Below are 14,873 nucleotides of genomic sequence, written 5' to 3'. Positions count from 1 at the left end.
AACGCTATTCTGTCCGTCTTGAATTAGAGTTGGGAATTGCCTCCATCACCACCTCCACTGGCCACGCCCAAGAGGACTGTAAATTGCTTTAGTCGAGGTAATCCCACACATCTCCATGTTTTCCAGTTGGAGATACTCAGTACCTACTGGCTGAAATTAATAGGATAATAAAAATAGATGGCTTTTGCTGAAGACGATGAACATGTAAAAGGAATGATGAAATACCTTGCCTCCATTATGGAATGGGGAACTGTTATAAATTGTACTCAACTTTAAACTACGCTGAAGGAGGTCAGCTGTAGAATATTAATATTTGACTCTTTTCTGTTGAGTAAGAATCTTCCTTAAAACTATAATCATAAGCCCTGACTGGCGTAGCTCAGTGGATTGAGTGCGGGCTGGGAACCAAAGTGTCCCAGGTTTGATTCCCAGCCAGGGTACATGCCTGGGTTGCAGGCCATAACCCCCAGCAACCACATATTGATGTTTCTCTCTCTCTGTCTCCCTCCCTTCCCTCTCTAAAAATAAATAAATAAAATCTTTAAAAAACCACAAAAAACTATAATCATAATTGTAGACAACCTTCATTGCTTTGTGGATTCTGTATTCGTGAATCATCTACTCACTAAATTTATTTGTAGTCTCAAAATCAATTTTGGGATTTGATTCATGGGCATGCACAGACTGGCCCATGGTACACATTCCCAGCTGAGGATGAATAAGGTGACCCTCTGCCTGTGTTTCAGCTCTTATACTGTAAACAAGTGTCCTCCTGGAGGCCTATTTAGTGTCATGTTTTTCTCATGTCATTGCTTTTGGTTGGCGATTTCACTGTTGAAAATGGCCCCCAAGTGAAATGCTATCTAGTGTCCCTGAGTGCAAACGATCTGTGATGTGCCTTTTACAGAAAATATGTGTGATAGATAAGTTTCTTTCAGGCATGAGTTATAGTGCTGTTGGCTATAAGTTCAATGTTAATTAATCGGCAATATGTATTAAATAGCATGTCTTTAAACAGAAACAAATATAAAACAAGGTTATGTATTGGTTGGTTGATGGAAATGTGGCCAGAAGCTCGCAGGATCACAACCCAGTATTTCTCCAGAAGCAGTGGTTCAATGTTTGTTAATTCCATGATCATGGCACCTTCATAGAACATAGCCTCGGGAATAACTAGAATCAACTGTATCAGTTTTCCCCAGAATTGTAGGTAAGCCAAGGAGTCAGCTCTGTCTAATATGAACTTTAAAAGCCTCCCCAGTAAGCCGGTAGAGTCACATGCAGGGGGAGCTTATGTGATGGAAGTGAGCAGAGCGAGCGTCCGGCATGAAGTCCCGGTCACTGCTGGCATCTGCAGGTGGAGAGGTGGGCATCAGTCCCAAGCCAGGCAGCTCCAGTGGTGGCACACACCCGGTGGAGTGGAAGTCCAGTGGGGCTCTGAGCATGACCCATAGTACAGCCAGGCTCGAGCGTTGGGTGGTCGGAGCTCTGACTTATAGCCCACCAGAGGTGGAGGTCCCACACATATAGGTGTCCAGATGGAGTCCTTATTCAGGTGTTAGACTTGTGGTTTTGAGCATTCTGGCGCCTCCTAAGGGCATTCCTATTACACTCCATTACTTCAGTCTTGACAGAGCACTGGACATAACTGTTGTTCATGGCTGACAGGGACTCCATAGTGAATTGTCCAAAGTGTTCAAAAAGTCCACTTTGTTCTTGCTGTCTACATCCATGGAGCAGTTTTTACAGGCTTGTTATAAATTTTGAAAATGCTAATTAGTATAAAGAACAAAGTTAGAATCACTTCTTCAGTTATCTTACCATCCAGAAATAGGTATTATTATTGTTGTGATATATTTTCTTCTAGTACCTTTTTTCTGATATCATGCTATGATGCGCGTGGGTCACCAGCCAGCAGTGACCACGGAACACTGTGGATGGCTCGTCGAAAAACACGCGAGAAAAAAACATGCACAGAGACAAACTAGTTTCTGTGGGGAAGTAGGGATGAAATGGCCACCCCCCCTAGTGGGGAGTGCCGATTTACCTTCCATTCCTGCTTTTATTGGGCTCATTTTGCATAATAATTCAGGTAAAGTACAGTACTCATTAGGGGGAAGTAAGGAATCAAAGAAAACAAGGAACTCTGCCGGCCTATTTTGAGTCGGGGTCAAAGAGCTGTAAGGCTTTGAGAACAAACTAACTTCCTCCTTGGACCCCTCTCATTCAGCTGAGAGCATTCTAAACAAAGAAGGTTTCACAGGAATTTACATGTTCTTTCTTAGGCCTGATCACCCGGGGAATCCGCCCTTTTGTCTCCTTGCTGGCTTAGGGTTCCAAGGGCGTTCCCTTAGCCTTAGGCTAGGTGGGGGTTTCAGCTTCTGATACCAGTCAGGGTGGTTCCCAAATGCTAGGTTTTGTGTCTTTTTTTAACCTAACGTTATACTCTTAGCATTTTCCCATTATGCTTCAAAAAGCTAACCTCTACTGGCTTCATTGAACATCTCCCATGAAGGTAATATCAATTGACATTATTGTAGCGATATATGAGGGCACCTGTTTTCCCTCAGCATCACCAACACAATACACCCAGCTTCTCTTTATCTTTGCTGTTTTAACAAGTGAAAAGTAATGCCTCCTCATAGTTTAAATTTGCATTTCTCTTATCTGAATGAAGTTGATTAACTTTTTAATTTTAAACATTTTTTTCACCATATGTATTTATATTGCCCCATTTTTCCCCTTTGGGTTGCTGGTATTCTTATTATTTTATAGAAGCTCTTTTTATATTAAGAAAATTAGGCCTTTTCAGTGATAGGAGTTGCAATAGTGTTAAGAGGGATTAGGCTTGTTTTGCATACCCCTGAAGGTAAACCTTTGGATGCAAAACATATTCTAAGGATGGCAAAAAAATGCATGTACAAATATGCTAAGTAAATGAGCCCCAAATTTATTTTTTAGCTTATTTCTCTTAAGATCTTATTTCTCTTCATATCTTCTTGCTACAAAATATGAATAGAGAAATGAAATGACAAAAGAAGACATTTTCTAGGTAGATATTTCAAATACTTTTCAAAGTTTATGTTCCTTATGCCTGTGAACAGAATTAATGCTTGTCTCAGCCTTTTTTTTTTTTTTTAATAGCACAGCATAGTATTTTCCCCTGAAAGGATCAGCCTTAACATGACTGGCCAGGAAGAAAATTAAAGATATTATGGTTGTCAGGGACAGGTACAAAGGACACATGGACAAAGCCAAAGAGGGGTGGGATCAAGGGTGGGACGTGGGGATGGCTGGGGTGGGGGGCAGTGGTGAGGGGGAATGGAGACAGCTGCGCTTGAACAACAATAAAAAATGTGAAAAACTAAACCTACAAATACATTAAAAAAACTAGAATCAAACCAAAAGATGGGAGAACTTTATAACAGTTCGTTGTGCAGAGGCAGAACAGCCTCTGTCAGTTGAAGTGATTTTCTTATTTCTGGGGAAATACAAGCATGCACTGAATGTTAACATAACGGGCACGTTACCAGATTCAGGGATCCTCAAAATGCTTGTGTGCTAGATGCGTCCGTGCTGTGCTGAAATAAAAACAAACGAGACCACAAGAATTTTTTAAAAATAAAAATGATATTGGTCGGGACTAACACTTGAATATAAAATATAAATAAATATACATATTTTTGAAACTGGAAAAGAACCATCATTTATGCTGCCTGTTAGATACCAAACCCAATAAGCTGAGACAGGGGTTGAGTCTTTATGGGTGCTTCATTCAGATGGCTGACCATCTGAGAAGACGGTGGGTTCACACCCTAACAAACCATCTTACGTTATCTTCCAAGCCAGCCTTTTGACAACAAAGCACAAAGTGTAGTGAGGGGTTTTGAAATTCAGGGAAAATTAGATTAAAAACAAAACCCAGCAGTATTCTCTATTCTCACCCTAGGCAGTTAGCTGTTCCCAGGGGTGGGGAGTGTCTGTCTCCCTCTGGAACACAGAGGCCCTGATGCCTCCCCTTGTTCCACAGGCGGTAATCTTGAGCAGTGCCCCAGAAGGTCAGCTGTCTCTCCTGCGAGCCAGGGTGGGCTTATGTGCACTTTCTGAAACAATAGCTTTAACATATGCATTACTTACTAGGCTTATACCTATTTACCTTAAAGTAATATTTTCCAACTCTCGAGTTCCCTATCATTTTGAGTGCGTGCTCACATTTTTAAAAAAACTTTTAAATATTTTATTGTTATTCTGTTACAGTTGTCCCAATTTTTCCCCTTTGTCCTCCTCCGCCCAGCCCACCCCACCACTCCCATAATCAGTCCCCACCCTGTTGTCCATGTCCATGGGGCATTCATACATGGTCTTTGACCAGTCCTTTCCCTTTCTTTCCACCCTTATCCCCCTCCTCTCTCCCCTCTGTTTGCTGTCAGACTCTTCCGTGTTTCCATGACTGTGGTTCTATTGTGCTCATTAGTTTGTTTTTGTTGATTAGGTTCCACTTATAGGTGAGATCATGTGATCATGTGGTGTTTGTCTTTCATCAACTGGCTTATTTTACTTAGCATAATGTTTTCCATTTCCATCTGTGCTGTTATGAAGGGTAGGAGTTCTTTCTGCTGCGTAGTATTCCACTGTGTAAATATACCACAGTTTTTTGATCCACTTATTTACCGATGGGCACTTAGGCTGCTTTCAGCACTTGGCTATTGTAAATAACACTGCTATGAACATAGAGGTTTTTACAAAATTCTTATTACCTCAAGTGTGATTCATATATCTGAAGTGGTCCCACCTGGAACCTCAGACTCCTCCTGAGATCTGTTGAACCAGAACCTGCATTTTAACAACATCCTTGAGTGATCGATAATGTGCATTAACATTTGAGGAGTCTTCAGCTAGATGGCCTTGCAAACCAGAAATATTAAAATTTTATGATATAACAGTGAAAACCTGATTTTACTGCGTTAATGGCCAATTATTATTATTTTTAATACTTAACCCTTTGGTTTGGCTAGTGGCATATTTTCTGTGGAAAATCGCGTTTAAAAATTGAGACAAAAGGAATGCCCTGGAGAAGGAGGCACAGCTGGTGGCCACAGACAAAGGGCGAAATTTGTTGAGAATTTCCTGCCAGGGATTTGGACTCTAGGGAGCATTCTTTCCCAAAGCCCCGAGTGGTAAAGGGTGGAATAATTTTCCAGTGACCTATTTCTGGTGAGGCCTGATATCTTTTTTTCTGATATCTTGATTTGTTTAGGGCAACTGTAAATGATCAGAAACAAAGAACTGTCTGAAAAATGGGCAATACTCTTCCCTTTTCAATCCACACCCTGCCAAGGTTTAGTTTAGCTTGAAAAAACAGTCAAGTTCACACACTGTTGGTGAACCCTTCACCTGCTCTAAAAAAAAATATATTTCGTGCCTTTCCAGATCATCCTTCAAATTATAGCATCGTCATTTTACAGATTTTAACACTGAACATCCTGTGTGCCTTGGACCCCTTCATTCCTGGGAAACCAGGATGGTTTGTCACTCCTGCCTAGTTAAATTTAAGAACTGTTAGGCATAAACAGTCATGCCTGCTTGTCAGGGACATTTTGGAATCATTTTGTCAATTATGTTCTCATTTGGGCTTAGAAATGTTTTAAAAGTTCTTCAGTACAAGCCTCAGCTGGTTCTTTGATCAGGAGAACAAGCCTTCCTTGTTTCAAAGGGCATGCCCATCAGAACAGCCACACTAGCATTCACTGCTTGGCAGCCAGCAGCATTTGCAGGCAATGACTGAACAATATCCTGGAAAGGAAGGAGAGGGTCCTGGTGACTCATGTGAAAACTCACCCTGGATTTAAACCTCCTGTCTCCCACACAGCCTGCTTTTCGCAGCTTGCTATGCGCCTTCAAAACCTAACCATACCCTTATTGAATCAAGGCTTGAGGTGGGAGGAGCTTGATTAAGTTAAAATCCATTTTGGAGGGGGGAGAAAAATAGGAAAATTAGGAGAGAAGGAGACATTCTCATCATCATAAAGGCTGTGTTGTTCAATGAACATCCTATGTCGTAGCAAACACTGAGATATTAGACATGATGTGAGGAAAAAAAGGCAAGAATGTCTACCAGCACCATTATGACTTACTATGGTTCTGGAAGCTTCAAAGCTAGTAATAAGAGTTATAGTTATTGTAAAGGAGGAGGAAGAATATTTTGTTGTGGGTAACATACTAATAAAAGGAAACCCCACAGTGGCTGCATCCAACTTTGGGGGCAATGTGACTGGAGAAGGACCAAGGACACAGGACTTGTCCTGAAGTTACAGTGACAATGCCTGTGCATGGATTTTTAGCTTATATATTTATTTGGCATGTTTGAGGGGTAAAGCTAATAGATTATAGGAAGGAAGCTAAACCCACCCTCATTTCTAACATGTCCCTTGGCACCACCATGCTAAGACTATCAACCAAGACCTGGATATAAAATATGTGAAAATCACTCACTTTCAGAATAAAAGCAACTACCAGATATAATGGGAACATCCCTTTTACCATGACAATTAAGAACATTATATAATTTCAGGGGGGAAGTCATTCCCCTTTAACCCAGTAATCCTACTTCCAGGAATCTAGTAATTCCTGGAAAAACTTCAACATAAGAACAGAGGCTTATTATACAAATTTTTATCCCAGTGCAATTTTACAAAGTCAAAAAAGAAGGAACAAAGTAAGTGTCTAGAATAATAGGAGAATGAGTATATACCTGGAAACTGTACATAGGAAAATTATCATCTATCTGGAGGATGGGATATTATACACAGTTATTTATAAAAGAAATATTGTAAATAGCCCTGGCTGGTGTGGCTTAGTGGATTGAGCACTGGCCTGTGAACCAAAGGGTCGCCAGTTCGATTCCCAGTCAGGGCACATGCCTGGGTTGTGGGCCAGGTTCCCAGTATGGGGCGTGCAAGAGACAGCCATACATTGATACTTCTCTACCTCTCTTTCTCCCTCCCTTCCCCTCTCTCTAAAAATAAAGAAATAAAATCTTTTAAAATGTATATAAAAAAGAAATGTTGCAAATAATTTAAATTTTTATTAATCATGGCCTGTTTAAATCAAGGTTTGTCAACCTTGGCCACTTTTGACATTTTGAGTGGATAATTCTTTGCTTTTGGGGGGGGGGATGTCCTAGGATGTTTAGCAGCATCCCTGCCCCCTCCCCACTAGATGCCAGAAGCACCCCCGACCTCCAGTTATAACAACCGTAGTTGTCTCCAGACATTGCCAAATGTGTGCTGCAGGGGAGAGGACTGCCAAATCACCCTGAGTTGAGACCTAGTGATTTAATATATGTGCCCATACAAAGGTGTACTGCACAGCCATTAGGGAAAATTTCACAGCTTGTTATGTGCTAATATAGAACCAGTCTCCATGGTAGTTGGAAAGTGACAGAGGTAAGGTACAGAATTGGCAAAGTGTAGGATTTGTTTAAGAAGAAAATATAAAGGTATGAAAAGACTATACCTTGATTCTTTTTGAAATGGTTTATTATAAATTTTATTGTGGGAAGATAGACTAATTTAGTGAATGATTACTTCCACAGACTATATTGATGCAAAGAAAATAAAATTAATACAGTCATGTTTCAATATTGGAAAAAAGATGGTGCTTAGAGAAAAAACGAACATGTAATGACAGATACAAATTTATATTCACAAAGCTTTTAAACATGTGTTGGTTTTTAATATATTTATAAGATCGTGCAACTATCACCTAATTCCAGAACACTTTCATCTCCCCCAGAAGAAAGCCCATCCCCACTAGCAGTCACTCCCCATTCCCACTTCCCCCAGCTTCTGGCAGCCACAATTTCCATCTCCATGGATTTGCCTATTCTGAACATTTCATATAAAAGGAAGCATACCATATGTCGTCTCTTGTATCCGGCTTCTTTCACCGAGCCTAATGTCTTCAAGGTTCATCCATGTTGTGGTTTGTATCAGTACTTCATTTCTTTTTTATGACTGAATAATGTTCCGTTGTATAGACAACACATTTTGTTTATCCACTCATCTATTGATATACACTATCAATCATAGAAAGATAGTAATCTGTGATAGACACTTGGGTTATTTCCACTTACGCTTCTTCTTGGGTGTGCCTAAATTATCTCTGAAAGGATACCCAAGAAACTGGTCATGTACGTCCGAGGAAAGGTTACCGGGTGATGAGGGAGAGTGGGAAAGAGTTGATTTTCACTCTAACTCTATTTGTACCTTTAGAGTTTTGACCTCAGCCTATTGGTTAATTATTTCAAATATTAATATTTTCAAATGCCATATCTTCCTGTGCCATATTTGAGGATTTTGAAAAGTGGTCCTGTGCTTGCGAAGCTCCTGATGCACACCTGCTCTCCAGGAACTCTGGCCGAGGTGTTCGACCTGGGTCTGCTACCTCCACATTAAATTGACCCAGTTTGTGTTCTATCCCAGTGAACTAGAGAAGCTATGTAATATATGGTAATGAGTAATGGGGAGGGTGACCTAGAGGCAGCTTCCTCTAAGAAATATTTGTGAGTATTTCCTCTTAGAAGTATTGGAACCTTTGCCATCAGAGGTTCCAATGAAATTTAAAAGAGTGCTTCAATGTAAAAGCACAACTGTCTCCTCTGTTGTATGCCCCCTGGCTGAATGGAAATGAAAACGGTATGTGTGTGCATGTGTGCATGTGTTAATTTAGACATGGAGGTGGAAGGCTTCTAGTTTGCGAACAAGTTAGAAAATGTTAGACTAAGAAGGAACAAGAGAAGAGACATCTAGTTGAAGAAGTTGTTTTTTTTAAGATTTTATTCATTTATTTTTAGAGAGGGAAGGAGGGAGAGAGAGAGAGAGAGAGAGAGAGAGAGAGAGAGAGGGAGGGAGATGTGCCGCTGCTGGGGGTTATGGCCTGCAACCCAGGAATGTACCCTGGCCCGGAATCGAACCTGGGACACCTTGGTTCCCAGCCCGCGCTCAATTCACTGAGCTACGCCAGCCAGGGCTAGTTGAAGAAGTTTTGTATTCTAAGGGGGAAGTTATTGCTTCTAACAGAAAGGTCTGGGAGGGTTTCAGGGAAAAATTGGCTGTTTAATAAAACCTTAAGGAATAAGTTATGTATGACTCTCTGGACAGTGGGGGGAAAGATGGAGGGCATAGTATGGGGATAGACTAGAAATAGTGAGTAGTTTATTTGGACTTACAAATTGGAGTATGTGGGGGCGAGTGGGATCTAAAGCTGTAGGTTGGGCCATTACTGGGGAAGGCCTTGAAATAAAGAAATCTTTATTTATGAACGAATGGCCAATATTTCATATCCCAGAAACTTCCAAGTTAGTGCAATCATATTGAATTAGAACTGTCTTTAGTTTAAAAGTTCACATTTAGACTGTCTCTGTCGGCGCTTCTCAACTATAGGCGATTTTGCCCGCTTGTGGCAATTTCTGGAGACATTGCTGGTTGTACCAACTGGAGGATGCTACTGCCATCTAGTGAGGGGAGGCCAGCGATGCTGCTGAACAGCAGTATGCACAGCCGCTTCCGTGGCCAAGACTTAAGCCCTGGCCTGTCAGTGAACATAGGTTACATGAGGAACTAGCAGCTTCATTGAAATATTCTTTGAAAGCAGTCCAGAAAAATTCCCAACAAATTTCCCCATTATGCTCCACCCGATGAACGATTACAAACAGAACCCATTCACGTCTGAGAGACTGCATTCCTAGAGTTCTTAAGTAGACACATTGGAGGGAGGCATGTAATAAAGACTATAAACCAGTCATTAAACATTCTTTATGTCACCAAACGTAAAGTAATTCTTTTCAACTGAGACTACAAATAAGTCCAAAATAAATGAACATAGATCATCACATGATAAAAAGCTCCTTGCATATCTTTAACTCTTTTAGCAAAGCTGCTTTGGAATTGCCCATCCATAGACTCTTAAAATGAAATGCCTGACCTTATAGGATTAAACCAGAAGGAAATTAGGACATGCAATAACATTAGCTACCAGTTGTATGAGAAGATTCGCATGCTTTCTGTCCATTATCTTAAGCCTCACCAACAACCCTGAAAGGTAGGAATTGTTAGGCCCCTATTTCACAGATGAGGAAACAGAGGCTCCCAGAAGTGCTGACTTGTCAAGCTCACACAGTCCATACACAGCAGGCCTGGGCTGGCCCATCTGTCCCAGGCTCACACCTGACCATTCTTCCAGGCTCCTGCTCCTTCTACAGCAAAATTGCCTTCCCATATACCTGATATTGTCTTGATACATCGATACACTGGTACCATTAGACATGACATTCCACAGGTGATGCAGATCCCCAAATCGAATGCCTCCTTTTCTTGCCGTTACTCACTTACTGTGGGATTCTACGCTTTCATGGTTCTTGGTCGAGGGATCCAAATTTTCCTGCCTGTCAGTGCAAAGTAACACTGTCACTTGTCTTCTGAACGTTTGCTAAATGGATTAGGTTGCTTGACTGCCTGGGTATTTAAGGACAATCATTTAACTTCTTGTAGCCACAAGGAGACCATTTGGGATCTAGTAATAACATGATAATGAATAAAATCATGCTTTAATTGCTTATGACCCTTTATCACAACCTAAAAAGTCTTTTCTTCCTTCTATACACCAAATTTGCCCCACCCCACTCCAGCTTTTCCCCAGTATTGCAGTCTTTTAAGGACCAGCTGGGCGGCTGCCTCCATGAACCACCCCCATTCCTCTAGGTTCTTCATCGTCAGAATTAACCTTCTGTGTTTCCACTGGGATTAATTATACTTCTCTCTAGTATTCACTTCTTTTATCTGCATATTTTAGTAGTGTTTCCCTGGTACCTCCCTGAAGGTGAGCAAGGGGTGATCATTCTGTTCTTTTTGGGTGATTTCTAACTTTCCACTTATGAGTTTGTGATGACATTTTCCTTGTAAAGGCAAAAACAAGAAAGAAAGATTTAAAATTATTCCAACATTTAAAGTTTATTAAAAGAAGAGAAAGACCAAAAAAGAGAGAAAGAAAAAAAATTGGCATCCCTATAAGAGACCCCCTTATTATAAAATGTTGTATCACTTCTTGAAGTCCAAATTTCTGATAATTGTGGCCCAGTAACACCACGTACAATGAACACATTCACTAAAAGCCTGAGAACTAAAGTCCTTGTAATGAATCGAATCAGGGAATAATAATAATGTGCCAACCAAAAGGTGTCAACTGCTCAGTTAAATTAAATATTATTATAATGGAATTTTAATAAGATATTAAAACAAGAGGGGATTCGACATGGTTCCCTTAAACCTCTCTTTCTGTCTGTAAGAGCCCCAAACCTGCCTGGGGCCACGTGTGTAATGCAACATTTTCTGGGCACTTCATCCATTAAGGGTCTGCCTTGACAGCTTTGAACTAGAGACTGTGCTGAGCAGAAAAACCTCCCTGTACACCACAGCACAGCTCGTCCTTTGATGACCAGATGGCATCCTGTCACATGGACACATGGGCACAGTCTGACTGTAGAAAACAGTGAGCACACATTGCTAGGGTCAGCAGAAGGCACTCTTAAGCAAAAGCACTTCTAAGCCCTGGCTGGCGTAGCTCAGTGGATTGAGCGCGGGCTGCGAACCAAAGTGTCCCAGGTTCGATTCCCAGCCAGGGTACATGCCTGGGTTGCAGGCCATAATCCCCAGCAACCTCACATTGATGTTTCTCTCTCTCTCTCTCTCTCCCTCCCTTCCCTCTCTAAAATAAATAAATAAATAAAATCTTTTAAAAAAAAAAAGCACTTCTGACTACCCACTTTCCCCCTGCGTGCAGACACAACATTTTGTATGTGGGAAATTTGGGTAATCATAGAAGTTGGCAAAGCATTCCCTCGATGCTCCTTCACTATAACAGGGGAGATAAAACAATAAACATGAACACCTTGACTATGGATTTACAAGATATAGGTCATATCAGTAAAGAAGCTGGCCTGATGATTACATGAGGAGCCAGGGGTGGTTTATCTGAAGAGACTCCCCAAAAGATTGAATCCTGAGTGGGGTTTTGAAGAGGAAGGGCAATACTGGCCCTGGGATTTTAGAAACAGCTAGAAGTTTCTGAGGGGGTATGCAATTCAGATCACCTGAGTAGTTAGATTCAGGAATATGATCATCATAGAACCTGATGTGCATGTCAGAAATTTTACTCAGAGTGAAAGGAAAATTAGTAGATTTAGGAGACTTTTAAAAATAGAGGCAATAGTTCCTATTGCCTTCAGGCCTGGCACTGGGATTTTAGGTCATCATAAATTAAAATTTGATTATCTTCACTCAAAATATTAGGATAATGGGGTTATTTGTTTATTTTCTGAAATTTGCAGAATCAAACACTTAATAAAAAAAGTAAAAAATAGGGGCAATAGAAAAATATAGAAGTGAAATTGCCTTTTGGTTAGTTGTTGCTTTCTTTTTAGGAGAAAGATTTTATTTATTTTTAGAGAGAGGGTAAGGGAGGGAGAAAGAGGGAGATAAACATCAATGTGTGGTTCCATCTCACGCGCCCCCTACTGGGGACCTGGCCTGCAACCCAGGTGTGTGCCCCTGACTGGGAATCGAACCAGTGACCCTTTGGTTCGCAGGCTAGCACTCAATCCACTGAGCTACACCAGCCAGGGTGGTCAGTTGTTCTTTTCTGTGAACTTAGATGTTGGGTACAACTCTCCAGTGTCCACACCAAAAAAGGATCCACCGATCAACTCATCTCAGGATCCTGTGGCTGCCTGTCTCTCCATCAACTCCTTCTCTACTTCACCCTGGAATCATAAGGCCTAAGTTTTTGGTTGTGTACAATAGTGCAAGGATTCTTTCTTTACCAGAGATGCCAGTTTGCCTTAAGCCCTCGAAATTGGCAGTCCTGGCTGCTCTTGCACTTCCCATCAGATCTGTCCTTGGAGGGAAGCACTATGCTCAATACATACATTACTGCCAGGATGGGAAATGGTTTTATTCTCAGAGATAGAACATGTTAGTTTATGTCCTTGCTCTGCTACTATTAATGGTGTAACTTTGATTACACTAAGCCATATGTTTTTATTAATAACATGTAGATACCAATATATTCCCAGGATCAGACACTTTGTAAATGTTGAAATGCTATGCAACCACAAGATGCTCCTATTCATCTATTTGTCCATTCATTTCTTCATTCAACAAATCTTTGATGTCAGCTATATGCTATAGCTTTCAGGGATGTAACATTCTCTTACGTGAGACAGATAATAATAAATGCATAACCAAATAATTATGTCATAGAATGTCCCTTTATGAAAATGCTTGGAAGAAGAAGCAAGTCAGAATAGGTCGACCAATACGATAGGGATGGTTGGGGGCAGTCTGTCTTAGGCAGTAACATTTGAACAGAGGCCTGAATGAAGTGAGGGAGTAAACCATGAGAATATCAGGGTAAGTACATTCCAAGAATGGGATCTCCACCCCCAGAAGTGTGGTAGATGTCCTAATTCTAGAACTTACCAAACTCTTGTTATGTGCCAGGTGCTTTGCAAACATTACCCAACGCTAGGTGAGCTCATTTCCTGGGTTCATGTTGTTACATGAAGAAACGGAGCCTCCTAGAAGTTAAAGAACTTTGTCCCACATCTGATACCTGGTAAATGGCAAAACTGAGGTTCCACCCAGGGCCCCAAAGCCTCCGTGTTTCCCCACAGCAGGGCCATACCAGCAGGGGGCAGTGTGGTGGGAGTCCCTGAAGCATCAATGCTGCTACAGGGTTGGGGCAGGAAATGTCAAGGCAGGACCCATTAGAGCTTTAAAATATTTAGATTCATACATTGGCTGAATACCTAACCCATGTTGGTTATGTTTTCCTTTTTTGTTGAAACCACCTTTTGTCATATGTAAAGGTGTTATGTAGGGCTGGGACTGGATGAGCAAATTCAGTGGGGTGATTTTTCAGGTTTCTAAGTGATTGTTCAAGTAATGAAAACATTCTTTTGTACAAAAACTTGGGTCCTTAATTGTATGGATTCAAACATTGCATTTCTGTCCTTAAAGCCCAGTTAGCTGCTTCCATTATGCAAGCCATTCCTTGCTGACCTTTTTCATCAGCCATGACCTCAACTTGTGTTTTTGTTTTTTTTTCTCTTTTTCCTTCTCAGCTACCAAGAGGAAAAAAAAGCCCCCATTTTAGGGCAAATAGAAATGAAAAGAAACATAGTTTTATCTATAACTAGACTTTTTGCTTTAAAGCATAAGTCTTGCAAAAAAACCAGTAAGCTGTATTATATCATGTGCCATAATATTTCAGAATTAATTTAAAGCTCGTAGAGGTATACCTTTTTTAAATTTCACATTGCAAGTGACACTTTTATTATTCTTATGGGTTTGCATCCTTCTCCTTCCAAATATGAACACGAAAAATACAACAAGAAATAAGAATTGACAAGGAAGTAAAAGTATTTAGTAAAGACCCATGGAAAGTTTAGGACTAGAAGGAGGCAAGGGCGAGCAGGACCAGGAAGCATGGCAAGTCCTTTAAGAAAACACCTGTTTCAGATTACACATTTCTTACTTAATTAGACACATGCAACTCTTGAGTTTAAACATATCACTCCCAGATCTATCAACCGCCCGTGGCAATTCTCCAGGTGTTTGCAATTATGTAATGTCCTAAAAAATCATCTGGATTTTGTCAACTCACAAAGTGTCGCTGGAGTTTTAAACAATTCTTTGCAAGCATTAACTTAGACTTAAGGTTTCGGTGTAGCATTTATAATACTTAGCAAAAATAAAGAAAATAAAAGATAGATAATAAGAATCAGTCATTTCTTTGGTTTCTGATTTCCCCCCAAA

The 14,873-nt window shown here is 40.7% G+C and overlaps 1 protein-coding gene and 1 non-coding gene across 5 annotated transcripts in view; both read left to right on the top strand.

Annotated features, from left to right (window-relative positions):
- Positions 1-14,873, top strand: part of PIR (pirin) — an 83,118-nt gene that overhangs the window by 10,629 nt on the left and 57,616 nt on the right. The gene's annotated exons all lie outside the window — the stretch shown is intronic.
- LOC114505887 lies at positions 12,256-12,397 on the top strand. The gene has a single exon (XR_003685337.1). It is a non-coding gene; the product is annotated as a small nucleolar RNA SNORA79 (small nucleolar RNA).

Source organism: Phyllostomus discolor, chromosome X, assembly GCF_004126475.2.
Source record: "Phyllostomus discolor isolate MPI-MPIP mPhyDis1 chromosome X, mPhyDis1.pri.v3, whole genome shotgun sequence".
NCBI classification, from domain to species: Eukaryota; Metazoa; Chordata; class Mammalia; order Chiroptera; family Phyllostomidae; genus Phyllostomus; species Phyllostomus discolor.
The sequence above is the reverse complement of the archived record's forward strand: the minus strand, read 5'-3'. Positions and strand labels throughout refer to the sequence as shown.